At 35.3% G+C, this 16,236-nt stretch overlaps 4 non-coding genes across 4 annotated transcripts; 2 read left to right on the top strand and 2 right to left on the bottom strand.

The window, feature by feature from the left end:
* Positions 1-5,044: 5,044 nt before the first annotated feature.
* Positions 5,045-5,116, bottom strand: Trnap-ugg (transfer RNA proline (anticodon UGG)). The gene has a single exon. It is a non-coding gene; the product is annotated as a tRNA-Pro (tRNA).
* A 1,433-nt stretch (positions 5,117-6,549) lies between these two features.
* On the top strand, positions 6,550-6,620 carry Trnag-gcc (transfer RNA glycine (anticodon GCC)). Its single transcript has one exon. It is a non-coding gene; the product is annotated as a tRNA-Gly (tRNA).
* A 6,543-nt stretch (positions 6,621-13,163) lies between these two features.
* Positions 13,164-13,235, bottom strand: Trnap-ugg (transfer RNA proline (anticodon UGG)). The gene has a single exon. It is a non-coding gene; the product is annotated as a tRNA-Pro (tRNA).
* A 1,433-nt stretch (positions 13,236-14,668) lies between these two features.
* Trnag-gcc (transfer RNA glycine (anticodon GCC)) lies at positions 14,669-14,739 on the top strand. The gene has a single exon. It is a non-coding gene; the product is annotated as a tRNA-Gly (tRNA).
* The last annotated feature ends 1,497 nt before the right edge of the window (positions 14,740-16,236 follow it).

The raw sequence follows: 16,236 nt of genomic DNA, 5'->3' as shown, positions 1-16,236 counted from the left end.
CATTTCTCTACTTGCATGTGTCTTGTAGAAAGATCTAAGAGCCATATATATACAGACGCTGGCGGCCTTCATTTGATTGCAAGTCGATGAAAGGGTACTTTTACGTTCAGAATGTGTGCATGGTCCTAAATTGTACTAGCGTTTCTCGCTGTAACCTAATTGTCGCTCACTTATGTTTTGTATGCCAACGCCACAACTTAAAGTCTTCCATCAGGAGATGGGGTTTCTCACACAGAATGTCCCTCGTTTGATAGATGCCCCGTGAATCCAAAATCAAAAGCAATTATTTTGTCATTGAGGATGTATTAAACTGCATGCCATAGCATTCATAGAACTGTATGCCTGAGAATGTGCAGAAATGCATTTCTGTCTATCGAAACAAAAGCACACCTGATGTTTCTATCCAGAACTCAAACCTGAGTAAATCATAAAATAGGGAGTTGCAAAATTAATGCTAAAACAGTTCTCTGGCAATCAAGAAGTCTAGTAAAAGTAATGCCACCAATGTCTTTCATCAGTACATTTTGGAATTAGAGCTACAATGAAATGATTTTGCAATATTATCAGCCTATTACAAACCCAGTTTGAAGTGAGACAGAAATGTGACTCGGATTGAATCTTGAAAAGGTAAATAAAAGTCAGACGGAAACTTGCCGAAAACATGGAAGTCAGACGATATTTTTGAATAGTAAATGGAAATCAGACGAAGTCTTGGTAAAGTATGTTTAGGTAGATTTCTGAACACAAGGGAATTCGACTGCTGTATTCCGAATTCAATACCAAGGTATTGTTATATTTATTCGAAAAGTCACAAACGGGTCTAGAACTGGACTATGCCAAGCGAAGTTCGGACAAGTGGCACATTGTTTCAGATTGTTCAAGACAGACTGAGCGTGTTGCCGAGCGGATTTATTTTAATCGAAACACTTTGGCGCAGAAACACTATCCATATTTTAAAGATACAAATGATTTCCTGGAAAAAACTGACCAAACTTACAGCCTCTTAAAACTGTATACTTGGAGAAAGAAAAGTGTGCAACGGCCATAAATTACCATTTTTGTACGTTAGGTGTATTGAGGATAGTTTCCTCGTTTGGACCCATGTGGAGGAAAAATAGTTTCCTGACTGGATAAAACAACCAACATTCATCAATTAAAATTAAAACGAAAAAGAAATGGAATAAGGAGTAGATTTCCTAAATTTGACATTATACAACAGAATAAACTTGCAAACGGGAATAATCGGGACATTAGGATATATTTAAAGGAGATTCATCAATTGTTACGTTAAATACCTTTCCTGTAAAGCATGGGTTCAGGAGCATTGTTAATTCCAAACACATATTTCCCACACGATTTTGCAACATCAACAAGATTTAATGACGCTTGTTCGATGTATTTCGAGAAATAAGTTGAAAAATCAAGCAAGTGGTTAAACAGAGACCTGAAGTTTTAAGAAGAATAAATATTCTCAACAAAACAAAACTAACAATTTCGTTTTTTGTTAGTTATATTCGACGTTCTTAGTTTTTCTCCTTTATATTCCATAAAACTTTACAAAACAAAAAATAACAATTACGATCTATGTTGGTTTCAGTCCACGTTCTTTTTTTCTTTTACATTCCTTAAAAGCTTGCAAAACAAATGTAACAAGTACGTTCTTTGTTGGTTAAAGTCGATCTTCTTTTTTTCTTTCTTACATTCTTTACAAGCTTACAAATTAAAACTAACAATTATGTTCTTTTTTGGTTTCAATCGACGTTCCGCATCTGCAAGATGACTTATTGTTGTTACAGCTCTGTGAAGATAACAATTCCAAAATGTTGCACCGTATAATTGTAAATATAACTTTATCAAGCATATTTATTCTTAATAGGGTTGTCAACTTTTGAAAGCTGAGGCTGATTGAAGTCCTGAAGATTGATCTCTGAAAGGTAAAGAAATGCAAGACAGGTTGATCATCTAGCCATCTACAACTACAAATATAACTTCCCAACATATGTCACATACACAACGAGAAAACACCGATATTATTTTCACCGAAAGCATAACTTAGGAAGAAAATTATAATATATTCAATTGAATTCGAATCGCAATTATGCGACTATTTATTTCAATTGAAACCTTTAAAGGGAGGAAATCACTGGCCGCATATGGTGTCTGAAGCCATACACTGCATTATACTCCTCATCAAGAGCAGAAGATTTCTTCCAGGACATGGTGATTATCACAATTTTTGCACGATCAGTTGCGTTCAAAACATTTAAAAGAACGGAAACATGGTACTTATTGGAAATGTAACACGTGCAGTTACATACAAAGCCAGTGAATGAACAGGAGCCGTGGTGATGCATAGTTATAGCAGAAACAGTTGCATTTGAAAATCCGAGAAACAGAATAAACTCTCTAGCCGAAGATGTTACCTACTTATGATATTGATCAAGTGGTAGTCAGTATTTATCACCTTCAGACACACACAATAAGAGAACGGGAGTAAAATGAAATTTGTTGATTTTGAAATAAGGACAGACCAAGTTTCATGAAAATGTCTTACAATTTTAGAGCGAACTAACTGAAGACATTTTATTCTTAATTCTTACTGATTATATGGACAGACATACATTCGCAGAGTAAATGTGAATTTTTTTGAACATCAAAGTTTTCCTAATTTGACTTACTTGTTCATCTTTGAACTGCAACGATAAAACACTTAATTGACCATATGCCTTTTGTATGGTTTCGCTTTCTAATGAACCGAACACTTGATTGAAAATTCAGGCGTGAATATGCTTTGGCGCATCATCTTAAATTAGTATCATATACTTTCTTTAAAACATAATCTGGACACTAGAATAGTTTTAAAGGAGATTCATCAATTGTTACGTAAAATACTTTTCCAATAAGTCGTACGTTCAGGAGCATTGTCAAATTCCCAATACATATCTCCCACACGATTTGTAACAATCAACAACATTTAATGACGTTTGCTTGTTGCTTTTCGTGAAATAGGTTAGAAAATCAAGAAAGTGGGTAAACTGAGACTTGATGTTTTAAGAAGAATAAAGATTCTCAACAAGAAAAATCACAACCTACCAATTACGTTCTTTGCTGATCCCCGGTCGAGTCATACCAAAGACTTACAAAATGCTACTAACAGCTGCCTCGCTTCACGCTCAGCATTAAGAGGTTAGTGTTAGGACTGGTCCGCCTGGTGTCAGGATAATATGACTGGGTTGGACATCATGCTACATGTCTGTGGCATGATGCCCCAGTACTAGACATAACTATAATCTGTCGCACTGCGGACATCGTAGCGATATGACTGATAGATTATTAAAGCTACGTTAAAAATCCAAATCACACACACACACACACACACACACGCAGACGCACACATGTTCTTTGCTGGTTTTAATCGACGTTCTTATTTTTTCTTCTTTCCATTCCTTACAACCTTACACAACAAAAGATAACAATTACGTTATTTGTTAGTTTCAATCGATGTTCAGCATATGAATCAAAGTTTGCAAGAGAATATTTGTGTGAATATTTGTGTGATTTGCAACAACAATTTCCTGATGCGTTTCAAAGTTACACTTTGAATAGAGCTTACAAAGGAAATGAAAATATAAGGAGCATTTTGGGCGAGATCCAGTCTTCCGAGTATCGACAAGCCTGGTTTTTAAAAGTGTAAATCGAATGGTAGTAAGTGGTGAATGTTTCTAATTAATTCAGACCTAGCAATTAACGTTAAAACAAAATCAAAATTGTAAAGTTAAAAATATAGTTCATATGATGCGTAAACCATGTTTTATGTGATGTATTGTTTAAACTGTATAAAGAGAATGCAGAGGAAACCAAAAGGCATTTAATTTATTTACTTTTAATGAACATTCTGCGGGACCATTATGGTACATAGATTCATTCGCATCTATCTGTCTGTCTCTATGTATAACTGTATGTCTGCTTCAATCTCAATCCATTGTAAACCTGTCTGCCTGTTTGTCTGCCTATATGTCTATTGTATTGCCTGTTCAAGTATTTTGATTCTCTTGATGGGTATCTTCCTTCGTTGGAATGATGAAATATATATCTATATATCAATCTATCGATTGACCGATAGCTTTATTCCGTCTATATATCTTGATGGGCATGCTCCTTTTTGAGAATGAGTACATTTCATACACAACTAGTAAAGTTTCAAAATCTTAGTCTTTCGTCATCATTAAACTATTCAATTTGCTTCAGAACAAGAAGACAGAATAACTTCAAATTACTTTTGTTTTTACATTCATCGCCAGGCTTTCTTCTCCAGTTACTTGTCGACATTATGTCCAAATAATGAAGATAATGACCCAAATATAAGTCCTTCCTCCAAGGACAAAAAAAAAACTGTCGCAAATGACCAAAGGAAAAACTGATTTTAATGAATTTTAATCATTATTGCATAGGATAAGAAGGAACTTAGTGTCACTATAAAGTGTTTTTTATTTCTCTTAGTTTTCTCTGACGATGGTGTTTTCTGACATATGTAATTGTGGTTAAGATTAGTCTTTCTTGTATACATAAACTGGTTCTCTAAATTCAAGAATGAAACTATGCAATCAAAACTGGCAGAAGTTAAATAATTATTAGCATACATTTTGATAAGGATGTCTAAAACAAACTTTTTCTGTATGGGTGTGGAGGTTAACTTTGTTCAGAGGAAGATAAGAGTGCAATGAAAAACTATGCTAATCCACTGGTCCATACAGTAGTTATATTTGTTCAAGAATTTCAGTACATCCTCTGAAGCTGAAGTCGTAAATGGGGTTCTGGGAAGTTAACTTCCAATTAATTGTACTTGACTAACTATATGAAAACCTATTTCAAGTTTTGGAGAAATGACAATTCACCAGCGTTTCCGAAATGAATCCGTCAAAAGTATTGCATTTACACGAATAATTGAAAATGAAATATTTCACTCATGGTTGTCCCGAGAGATTGCTTCAACCATTTACCAGGATACTACAAAATGAGTATTAACTTTCATTTCCAAAATGGTGGGCTCGTCCGGGATTTGAACCCGGGACCTCTCGCACCCAAAGCGAGAATCATACCCCTAGACCAACGAGCCTCACATGGGAAATAATCGTGCCATTATCCGCCTTTATATTTGTCCTGCATACGAGCCGCTACCTTATCGACAGCTTGATATCAGTGCGCTGCTGTTACTCAGATCCTTGCACATGAAAAGATTATATCATAGATGAAACGTACATATTTCATTTCCTTGTGTACATTTCATGCACAAATAGTATTGTTTCGAAATATCAGTCTTTTGATATCATTTACTATTCAGTTTGCTTCAAAGCTAATCTCCCAAATCTATGAGACATACACATATAAGTCCTTCTTCCAAGGAGAAAAAACTGTCGCAAATGACCCATGATCAAACTAAATTTAATGAATTTTAATAATCTTTGCATCATTTAAGATCAGATGATAGGAAGGAACTTAATGTTCTTATAAAGTGTTTTCTTTTTCTCTCTTAGTTTTCTCTGAAGAGGGTGTTTTGTAATATATGTAATTTATGGATGACATTATTCATTGTTGTATACACAGACTGGTTCTCTAAATTCAAGACCGAAACTATGCAATCAAGCTGATTGTTGTTGTGGGTAACAAATGAAAAGTAATTAGTTGACTTTGTTTAGACTAACATGCTTTAAGATAAAGTCGATTTCCGATGACGAAGACATATTTAGAATTAAAATGATATTTTATTTGCATGCTTCTAAATGAAATCCAACTCATCTGAATTTTACTGTTGATAATAATCAAGAGTTTCAGATCTACATAATATTAATTGCTGCCGATAGACCCTTGGACAATTCGTTGATCAAACAGCATTCTCCATTCGCCGGCGTCCCCGTTTGACACTTGCATTATGCATAAAGATGAATGCATGCTGATGTATGTCGATGGAAGCCAAATTTGCCATTCTAGTCGACGGTCATACCATTAATTTGACAGTTGATTTTCACAACAACAAAAAAGATAATTCCAGTAGGTGGATTAGGCAAGGTTCGTTTTAGGTTCTCTCTAAGCAGCACATTCATCTTTCGTTAAAGATATGATAGGAAATCTGTACAAATATTATGAATTCGTCCATCAATATTTTACTTAAAAACCAATTCCGGATAGACTTTGTTCTATTTACAACCTCCTTGAAAACGAATACCGTTTTCTACTAAAATGCATCTTGTGGATAGATGTGAGATGAAATTCAAGCAGACAAGACCTTTGAAGAGACTAGCAAGTGAGAAATCATGTGGCTGTCTCCAATTTAGAAAGTGCTTCAATCCAAGTAATCTACGCCGTTTCAGAATCAAATAAAGAGATGTGTTGTGTCGGTTTATTCTAACAGCATGCATTGTAACCCCATAGGCAGTCAATCAATAAATCAACGCCTACTGAATTAGATGACACAGACATGTAAATGACATTAGGCAGTTAAGGTAAAGACACGGTGGGGAGATAGGCCCTTACGAAGCAAGGGAATAATGTGCATCGGTGGTTCAGTGGTAGAATGCTCGCCTGCCACGCGGGCGGCCCGGGTTCGATTCCCGGCCGATGCAAATTTTTTTTATATAGTTTTAGAATGTTTGCATAATCCAATATTTGTAATAACTCTTTTTGCCCTAGTCTAATTTTCGCTCACTTTTGTGTTTTATGCCAACTCCACAACTGAAATCGGAACAGTCCTTGAATCAGAAGCTTGGATGTCTCACACTGAGTGTCCCTCGCTTCCCGGAAAAAAACATGGATGTTGGTGCAAAACAGCTTTCCATTACAGTGGGACAGATCCTTATCTTGTCTATAAGGAGTTTCTAATTGGAACTGTAGGAAGAGCGTAATAACCTTCATTTTTCAGTCAGAGGTTAATCTTTAAATCCGGATGACGATGCCTATCGCCCTTAATTATTTTAACACAAGAACATTTCAGTGTACTGAACGTGTTATTATCATTTACTTTATGACACTAGAATACTCTTTTAGAGATGTCTTCAATTTATTTCAACATTTATGTCTGTCTGTAAACCTCGTTTCACGTTTGACCTTCTCCAGCCAACTTTGACTCGAATTTCATTGAACTGATTTCAAATCCAGACTGAAAGGAATGATACTAAGTTCCCATTCACAATGTTTTTGTGTTATTTACAGATTACTGTATCAAACGATCATTGACCTCTCTCTCTCCCTCTCTCTCTCTCCCTCTCTCTCCCTCGCACTCTCTCTCTCTCTCTCTCTCTCTCTCTCTCTCTCTCTCGTTCGTTATCACACAAGAGTTCAAAGTTTATGCCTGCACAATGTCATATGTAGGAAAGTCATCATTGGAGATGTAAATGTTTAGATGATCAACCTGTCATGGGTTTCATTACATTTCAGAGGACAACAAATAGAACTATAATCAGCCTGCAATTTCAAAACTCTACAACGTCATTAAGAATAAATGTACGACATACTGTTATATCTACAATTACACCGTTTGAAAGATAAACTATATCCTCATGCGCAAACATGCACGCACGCAAACATACATATATGTGTAAACAACATACAATCATTTTTTTTAAAAAGGCAAACTGTTATCTATACTGTATTTCTACTGTGTGATTGAAGTTTCTCCTTAATTGCGGGTAGGAGATTGGGCCTATCTGAATAATGTCTTTTTTATCAATAACATATTGAAGGCTTATTGTGTATATGGTTGTAGATTATAAAGTAAGATTATTAATTTTGTATGAAAACATCTTTATTTGGATTTGAGCTCAGATCATTAGTTTTTCCTCAGGAAATCCTGGTGTACCAGATATTTGGCATGTTCTTTACTAAACCTTTAGTATTATACATGATCTTGCTGCCAGCGTTGAATATTATAGTAAACGAAACAAATATATTTGCAGTAGATGCATTAGGCAAAGTTGATTGCAGGTTTTATCTAAGCAATACACCAAACTTTAGGATAGGAAAACTGTACCAATAGTGCGAATTGCGTCCATTAATGTCTTGCTTACAAACTAATTCAGGAGGGATTTTATTTGATTCACAACCTCCTTAGAAATGAACACCATTTCTCTACTTGCATGTGTCTTGTAGAAAGATCTAAGAGCCATATATATACAGACGCTGGCGGCCTTCATTTGATTGCAAGTCGATGAAAGGGTACTTTTACGTTCAGAATGTGTGCATGGTCCTAAATTGTACTAGCGTTTCTCGCTGTAACCTAATTGTCGCTCACTTATGTTTTGTATGCCAACGCCACAACTTAAAGTCTTCCATCAGGAGATGGGGTTTCTCACACAGAATGTCCCTCGTTTGATAGATGCCCCGTGAATCCAAAATCAAAAGCAATTATTTTGTCATTGAGGATGTATTAAACTGCATGCCATAGCATTCATAGAACTGTATGCCTGAGAATGTGCAGAAATGCATTTCTGTCTATCGAAACAAAAGCACACCTGATGTTTCTATCCAGAACTCAAACCTGAGTAAATCATAAAATAGGGAGTTGCAAAATTAATGCTAAAACAGTTCTCTGGCAATCAAGAAGTCTAGTAAAAGTAATGCCACCAATGTCTTTCATCAGTACATTTTGGAATTAGAGCTACAATGAAATGATTTTGCAATATTATCAGCCTATTACAAACCCAGTTTGAAGTGAGACAGAAATGTGACTCGGATTGAATCTTGAAAAGGTAAATAAAAGTCAGACGGAAACTTGCCGAAAACATGGAAGTCAGACGATATTTTTGAATAGTAAATGGAAATCAGACGAAGTCTTGGTAAAGTATGTTTAGGTAGATTTCTGAACACAAGGGAATTCGACTGCTGTATTCCGAATTCAATACCAAGGTATTGTTATATTTATCCGAAAAGTCACAAACGGGTCTAGAACTGGACTATGCCAAGCGAAGTTCGGACAAGTGGCACATTGTTTCAGATTGTTCAAGACAGACTGAGCGTGTTGCCGAGCGGATTTATTTTAATCGAAACACTTTGGCGCAGAAACACTATCCATATTTTAAAGATACAAATGATTTCCTGGAAAAAACTGACCAAACTTACAGCCTCTTAAAACTGTATACTTGGAGAAAGAAAAGTGTGCAACGGCCATAAATTACCATTTTTGTACGTTAGGTGTATTGAGGATAGTTTCCTCGTTTGGACCCATGTGGAGGAAAAATAGTTTCCTGACTGGATAAAACAACCAACATTCATCAATTAAAATTAAAACGAAAAAGAAATGGAATAAGGAGTAGATTTCCTAAATTTGACATTATACAACAGAATAAACTTGCAAACGGGAATAATCGGGACATTAGGATATATTTAAAGGAGATTCATCAATTGTTACGTTAAATACCTTTCCTGTAAGGCATGGGTTCAGGAGCATTGTTAATTCCAAACACATATTTCCCACACGATTTTGCAACATCAACAAGATTTAATGACGCTTGTTCGATGTATTTCGAGAAATAAGTTGAAAAATCAAGCAAGTGGTTAAACAGAGACCTGAAGTTTTAAGAATAATAAATATTCTCAACAAAACAAAACTAACAATTTCGTTTTTTGTTAGTTATATTCGACGTTCTTAGTTTTTCTCCTTTATATTCCATACAACTTTACAAAACAAAAAATAACAATTACGATCTATGTTGGTTTCAGTCCACGTTCTTTTTTTCTTTTACATTCCTTAAAAGCTTGCAAAACAAATGTAACAAGTACGTTCTTTGTTGGTTAAAGTCGATCTTCTTTTTTTCTTTCTTACATTCTTTACAAGCTTACAAATTAAAACTAACAATTATGTTCTTTTTTGGTTTCAATCGACGTTCCGCATCTGCAAGATGACTTATTGTTGTTACAGCTCTGTGAAGATAACAATTCCAAAATGTTGCACCGTATAATTGTAAATATAACTTTATGAAGCATATTTATTCTTAATAGGGTTGTCAACTTTTGAAAGCTGAGGCTGATTGAAGTCCTGAAGATTGATCTCTGAAAGGTAAAGAAATGCAAGACAGGTTGATCATCTAGCCATCTACAACTACAAATATAACTTCCCAACATATGTCACATACACAACGAGAAAACACCGATATTATTTTCACCGAAAGCATAACTTAGGAAGAAAATTATAATATATTCAATTGAATTCGAATCGCATTTATGCGACTATTTATTTCAATTGAAACCTTTAAAGGGAGGAAATCACTGGCCGCACATGGTGTCTGAAGCCATACACTGCATTATACTCCTCATCAAGAGCAGAAGACTTCTTCCAGGACATGGTGATTATCACAATTTTTGCACGATCAGTTGCGTTCAAAACATTTAAAAGAACGGAAACATGGTACTTATTGGAAATGTAACACGTGCAGTTACATACAAAGCCAGTGAATGAACAGGAGCCGTGGTGATGCATAGTTATAGCAGAAACAGTTGCATTTGAAAATCCGAGAAACAGAATAAACTCTCTAGCCGAAGATGTTACCTACTTATGATATTGATCAAGTGGTAGTCAGTATTTATCACCTTCAGACACACACAATAAGAGAACGGGAGTAAAATGAAATTTGTTGATTTTGAAATAAGGACAGACCAAGTTTCATGAAAATGTCTTACAATTTTAGAGCGAACTAACTGAAGACATTTTATTCTTAATTCTTACTGATTATATGGACAGACATACATTCGCAGAGTAAATGTGAATTTTTTTGAACATCAAAGTTTTCCTAATTTGACTTACTTGTTCATCTTTGAACTGCAACGATAAAACACTTAATTGACCATATGCCTTTTGTATGGTTTCGCTTTCTAATGAACCGAACACTTGATTGAAAATTCAGGCGTGAATATGCTTTGGCGCATCATCTTAAATTAGTATCATATACTTTCTTTAAAACATAATCTGGACACTAGAATAGTTTTAAAGGAGATTCATCAATTGTTACGTAAAATACTTTTCCAATAAGTCGTACGTTCAGGAGCATTGTCAAATTCCCAATACATATCTCCCACACGATTTGTAACAATCAACAACATTTAATGACGTTTGCTTGTTGCTTTTCGTGAAATAGGTTAGAAAATCAAGAAAGTGGGTAAACTGAGACTTGATGTTTTAAGAAGAATAAAGATTCTCAACAAGAAAAATCACAACCTACCAATTACGTTCTTTGCTGATCCCCGGTCGAGTCATACCAAAGACTTACAAAATGCTACTAACAGCTGCCTCGCTTCACGCTCAGCATTAAGAGGTTAGTGTTAGGACTGGTCCGCCTGGTGTCAGGATAATATGACTGGGTTGGACATCATGCTACATGTCTGCGGCATGATGCCCCAGTACTAGACATAACTATAATCTGTCGCACTGCGGACATCGTAGCGATATGACTGATAGATTATTAAAGCTACGTTAAAAATCCAAATCACACACACACACACACACACACACACACACGCAGACGCACACATGTTCTTTGCTGGTTTTAATCGACGTTCTTATTTTTTCTTCTTTCCATTCCTTACAACCTTACACAACAAAAGATAACAATTACGTTATTTGTTAGTTTCAATCGATGTTCAGCATATGAATCAAAGTTTGCAAGAGAATATTTGTGTGAATATTTGTGTGATTTGCAACAACAATTTCCTGATGCGTTTCAAAGTTACACTTTGAATAGAGCTTACAAAGGAAATGAAAATATAAGGAGCATTTTGGGCGAGATCCAGTCTTCCGAGTATCGACAAGCCTGGTTTTTAAAAGTGTAAATCGAATGGTAGTAAGTGGTGAATGTTTCTAATTAATTCAGACCTAGCAATTAACGTTAAAACAAAATCAAAATTGTAAAGTTAAAAATATAGTTCATATGATGCGTAAACCATGTTTTATGTGATGTATTGTTTAAACTGTATAAAGAGAATGCAGAGGAAACCAAAAGGCATTTAATTTATTTACTTTTAATGAACATTCTGCGGGACCATTATGGTACATAGATTCATTCGCATCTATCTGTCTGTCTCTATGTATAACTGTATGTCTGCTTCAATCTCAATCCATTGTAAACCTGTCTGCCTGTTTGTCTGCCTATATGTCTATTGTATTGCCTGTTCAAGTATTTTGATTCTCTTGATGGGTATCTTCCTTCGTTGGAATGATGAAATATATATCTATATATCAATCTATCGATTGACCGATAGCTTTATTCCGTCTATATATCTTGATGGGCATGCTCCTTTTTGAGAATGAGTACATTTCATACACAACTAGTAAAGTTTCAAAATCTTAGTCTTTCGTCATCATTAAACTATTCAATTTGCTTCAGAACAAGAAGACAGAATAACTTCAAATTACTTTTGTTTTTACATTCATCGCCAGGCTTTCTTCTCCAGTTACTTGTCGACATTATGTCCAAATAATGAAGATAATGACCCAAATATAAGTCCTTCCTCCAAGGACAAAAAAAAACTGTCGCAAATGACCAAAGGAAAAACTGATTTTAATGAATTTTAATCATTATTGCATAGGATAAGAAGGAACTTAGTGTCACTATAAAGTGTTTTTTATTTCTCTTAGTTTTCTCTGACGATGGTGTTTTCTGACATATGTAATTGTGGTTAAGATTAGTCTTTCTTGTATACATAAACTGGTTCTCTAAATTCAAGAATGAAACTATGCAATCAAAACTGGCAGAAGTTAAATAATTATTAGCATACATTTTGATAAGGATGTCTAAAACAAACTTTTTCTGTATGGGTGTGGAGGTTAACTTTGTTCAGAGGAAGATAAGAGTGCAATGAAAAACTATGCTAATCCACTGGTCCATACAGTAGTTATATTTGTTCAAGAATTTCAGTACATCCTCTGAAGCTGAAGTCGTAAATGGGGTTCTGGGAAGTTAACTTCCAATTAATTGTACTTGACTAACTATATGAAAACCTATTTCAAGTTTTGGAGAAATGACAATTCACCAGCGTTTCCGAAATGAATCCGTCAAAAGTATTGCATTTACACGAATAATTGAAAATGAAATATTTCACTCATGGTTGTCCCGAGAGATTGCTTCAACCATTTACCAGGATACTACAAAATGAGTATTAACTTTCATTTCCAAAATGGTGGGCTCGTCCGGGATTTGAACCCGGGACCTCTCGCACCCAAAGCGAGAATCATACCCCTAGACCAACGAGCCTCACATGGGAAATAATCGTGCCATTATCCGCCTTTATATTTGTCCTGCATACGAGCCGCTACCTTATCGACAGCTTGATATCAGTGCGCTGCTGTTACTCAGATCCTTGCACATGAAAAGATTATATCATAGATGAAACGTACATATTTCATTTCCTTGTGTACATTTCATGCACAAATAGTATTGTTTCGAAATATCAGTCTTTTGATATCATTTACTATTCAGTTTGCTTCAAAGCTAATCTCCCAAATCTATGAGACATACACATATAAGTCCTTCTTCCAAGGAGAAAAAACTGTCGCAAATGACCCATGATCAAACTAAATTTAATGAATTTTAATAATCTTTGCATCATTTAAGACCAGATGATAGGAAGGAACTTAATGTTCTTATAAAGTGTTTTCTTTTTCTCTCTTAGTTTTCTCTGAAGAGGGTGTTTTGTAATATATGTAATTTATGGATGACATTATTCATTGTTGTATACACAGACTGGTTCTCTAAATTCAAGACCGAAACTATGCAATCAAGCTGATTGTTGTTGTGGGTAACAAATGAAAAGTAATTAGTTGACTTTGTTTAGACTAACATGCTTTAAGATAAAGTCGATTTCCGATGACGAAGACATATTTAGAATTAAAATGATATTTTATTTGCATGCTTCTAAATGAAATCCAACTCATCTGAATTTTACTGTTGATAATAATCAAGAGTTTCAGATCTACATAATATTAATTGCTGCCGATAGACCCTTGGACAATTCGTTGATCAAACAGCATTCTCCATTCGCCGGCGTCCCCGTTTGACACTTGCATTATGCATAAAGATGAATGCATGCTGATGTATGTCGATGGAAGCCAAATTTGCCATTCTAGTCGACGGTCATACCATTAATTTGACAGTTGATTTTCACAACAACAAAAAAGATAATTCCAGTAGGTGGATTAGGCAAGGTTCGTTTTAGGTTCTCTCTAAGCAGCACATTCATCTTTCGTTAAAGATATGATAGGAAATCTGTACAAATATTATGAATTCGTCCATCAATATTTTACTTAAAAACCAATTCCGGATAGACTTTGTTCTATTTACAACCTCCTTGAAAACGAATACCGTTTTCTACTAAAATGCATCTTGTGGATAGATGTGAGATGAAATTCAAGCAGACAAGACCTTTGAAGAGACTAGCAAGTGAGAAATCATGTGGCTGTCTCCAATTTAGAAAGTGCTTCAATCCAAGTAATCTACGCCGTTTCAGAATCAAATAAAGAGATGTGTTGTGTCGGTTTATTCTAACAGCATGCATTGTAACCCCATAGGCAGTCAATCAATAAATCAACGCCTACTGAATTAGATGACACAGACATGTAAATGACATTAGGCAGTTAAGGTAAAGACACGGTGGGGAGATAGGCCCTTACGAAGCAAGGGAATAATGTGCATCGGTGGTTCAGTGGTAGAATGCTCGCCTGCCACGCGGGCGGCCCGGGTTCGATTCCCGGCCGATGCAAATTTTTTTTATATAGTTTTAGAATGTTTGCATAATCCAATATTTGTAATAACTCTTTTTGCCCTAGTCTAATTTTCGCTCACTTTTGTGTTTTATGCCAACTCCACAACTGAAATCGGAACAGTCCTTGAATCAGAAGCTTGGATGTCTCACACTGAGTGTCCCTCGCTTCCCGGAAAAAAACATGGATGTTGGTGCAAAACAGCTTTCCATTACAGTGGGACAGATCCTTATCTTGTCTATAAGGAGTTTCTAATTGGAACTGTAGGAAGAGCGTAATAACCTTCATTTTTCAGTCAGAGGTTAATCTTTAAATCCGGATGACGATGCCTATCGCCCTTAATTATTTTAACACAAGAACATTTCAGTGTACTGAACGTGTTATTATCATTTACTTTATGACACTAGAATACTCTTTTAGAGATGTCTTCAATTTATTTCAACATTTATGTCTGTCTGTAAACCTCGTTTCACGTTTGACCTTCTCCAGCCAACTTTGACTCGAATTTCATTGAACTGATTTCAAATCCAGACTGAAAGGAATGATACTAAGTTCCCATTCACAATGTTTTTGTGTTATTTACAGATTACTGTATCAAACGATCATTGACCTCTCTCTCTCCCTCTCTCTCTCTCCCTCTCTCTCCCTCGCACTCTCTCTCTCTCTCTCTCTCTCTCTCTCTCTCTCTCTCGTTCGTTATCACACAAGAGTTCAAAGTTTATGCCTGCACAATGTCATATGTAGGAAAGTCATCATTGGAGATGTAAATGTTTAGATGATCAACCTGTCATGGGTTTCATTACATTTCAGAGGACAACAAATAGAACTATAATCAGCCTGCAATTTCAAAACTCTACAACGTCATTAAGAATAAATGTACGACATACTGTTATATCTACAATTACACCGTTTGAAAGATAAACTATATCCTCATGCGCAAACATGCACGCACGCAAACATACATATATGTGTAAACAACATACAATCATTTTTTTTAAAAAGGCAAACTGTTATCTATACTGTATTTCTACTGTGTGATTGAAGTTTCTCCTTAATTGCGGGTAGGAGATTGGGCCTATCTGAATAATGTCTTTTTTATCAATAACATATTGAAGGCTTATTGTGTATATGGTTGTAGATTATAAAGTAAGATTATTAATTTTGTATGAAAACATCTTTATTTGGATTTGAGCTCAGATCATTAGTTTTTCCTCAGGAAATCCTGGTGTACCAGATATTTGGCATGTTCTTTACTAAACCTTTAGTATTATACATGATCTTGCTGCCAGCGTTGAATATTATAGTAAACGAAACAAATATATTTGCAGTAGATGCATTAGGCAAAGTTGATTGCAGGTTTTATCTAAGCAATACACCAAACTTTAGGATAGGAAAACTGTACCAATAGTGCGAATTGCGTCCATTAATGTCTTGCTTACAAACTAATTCAGGAGGGATTTTATTTGATTCACAACCTCCTTAGAAATGAACACCAT

The sequence above is a fragment of the Sinohyriopsis cumingii genome, chromosome 13, assembly GCF_028554795.1.
Source record: "Sinohyriopsis cumingii isolate HCF-2022 chromosome 13, ASM2855479v2, whole genome shotgun sequence".
Classification (NCBI taxonomy): Eukaryota; Metazoa; Mollusca; class Bivalvia; order Unionida; family Unionidae; genus Sinohyriopsis; species Sinohyriopsis cumingii.
Note: the sequence above shows the minus strand (reverse complement) of the source record. Positions and strands in the feature narration are given on the sequence as shown.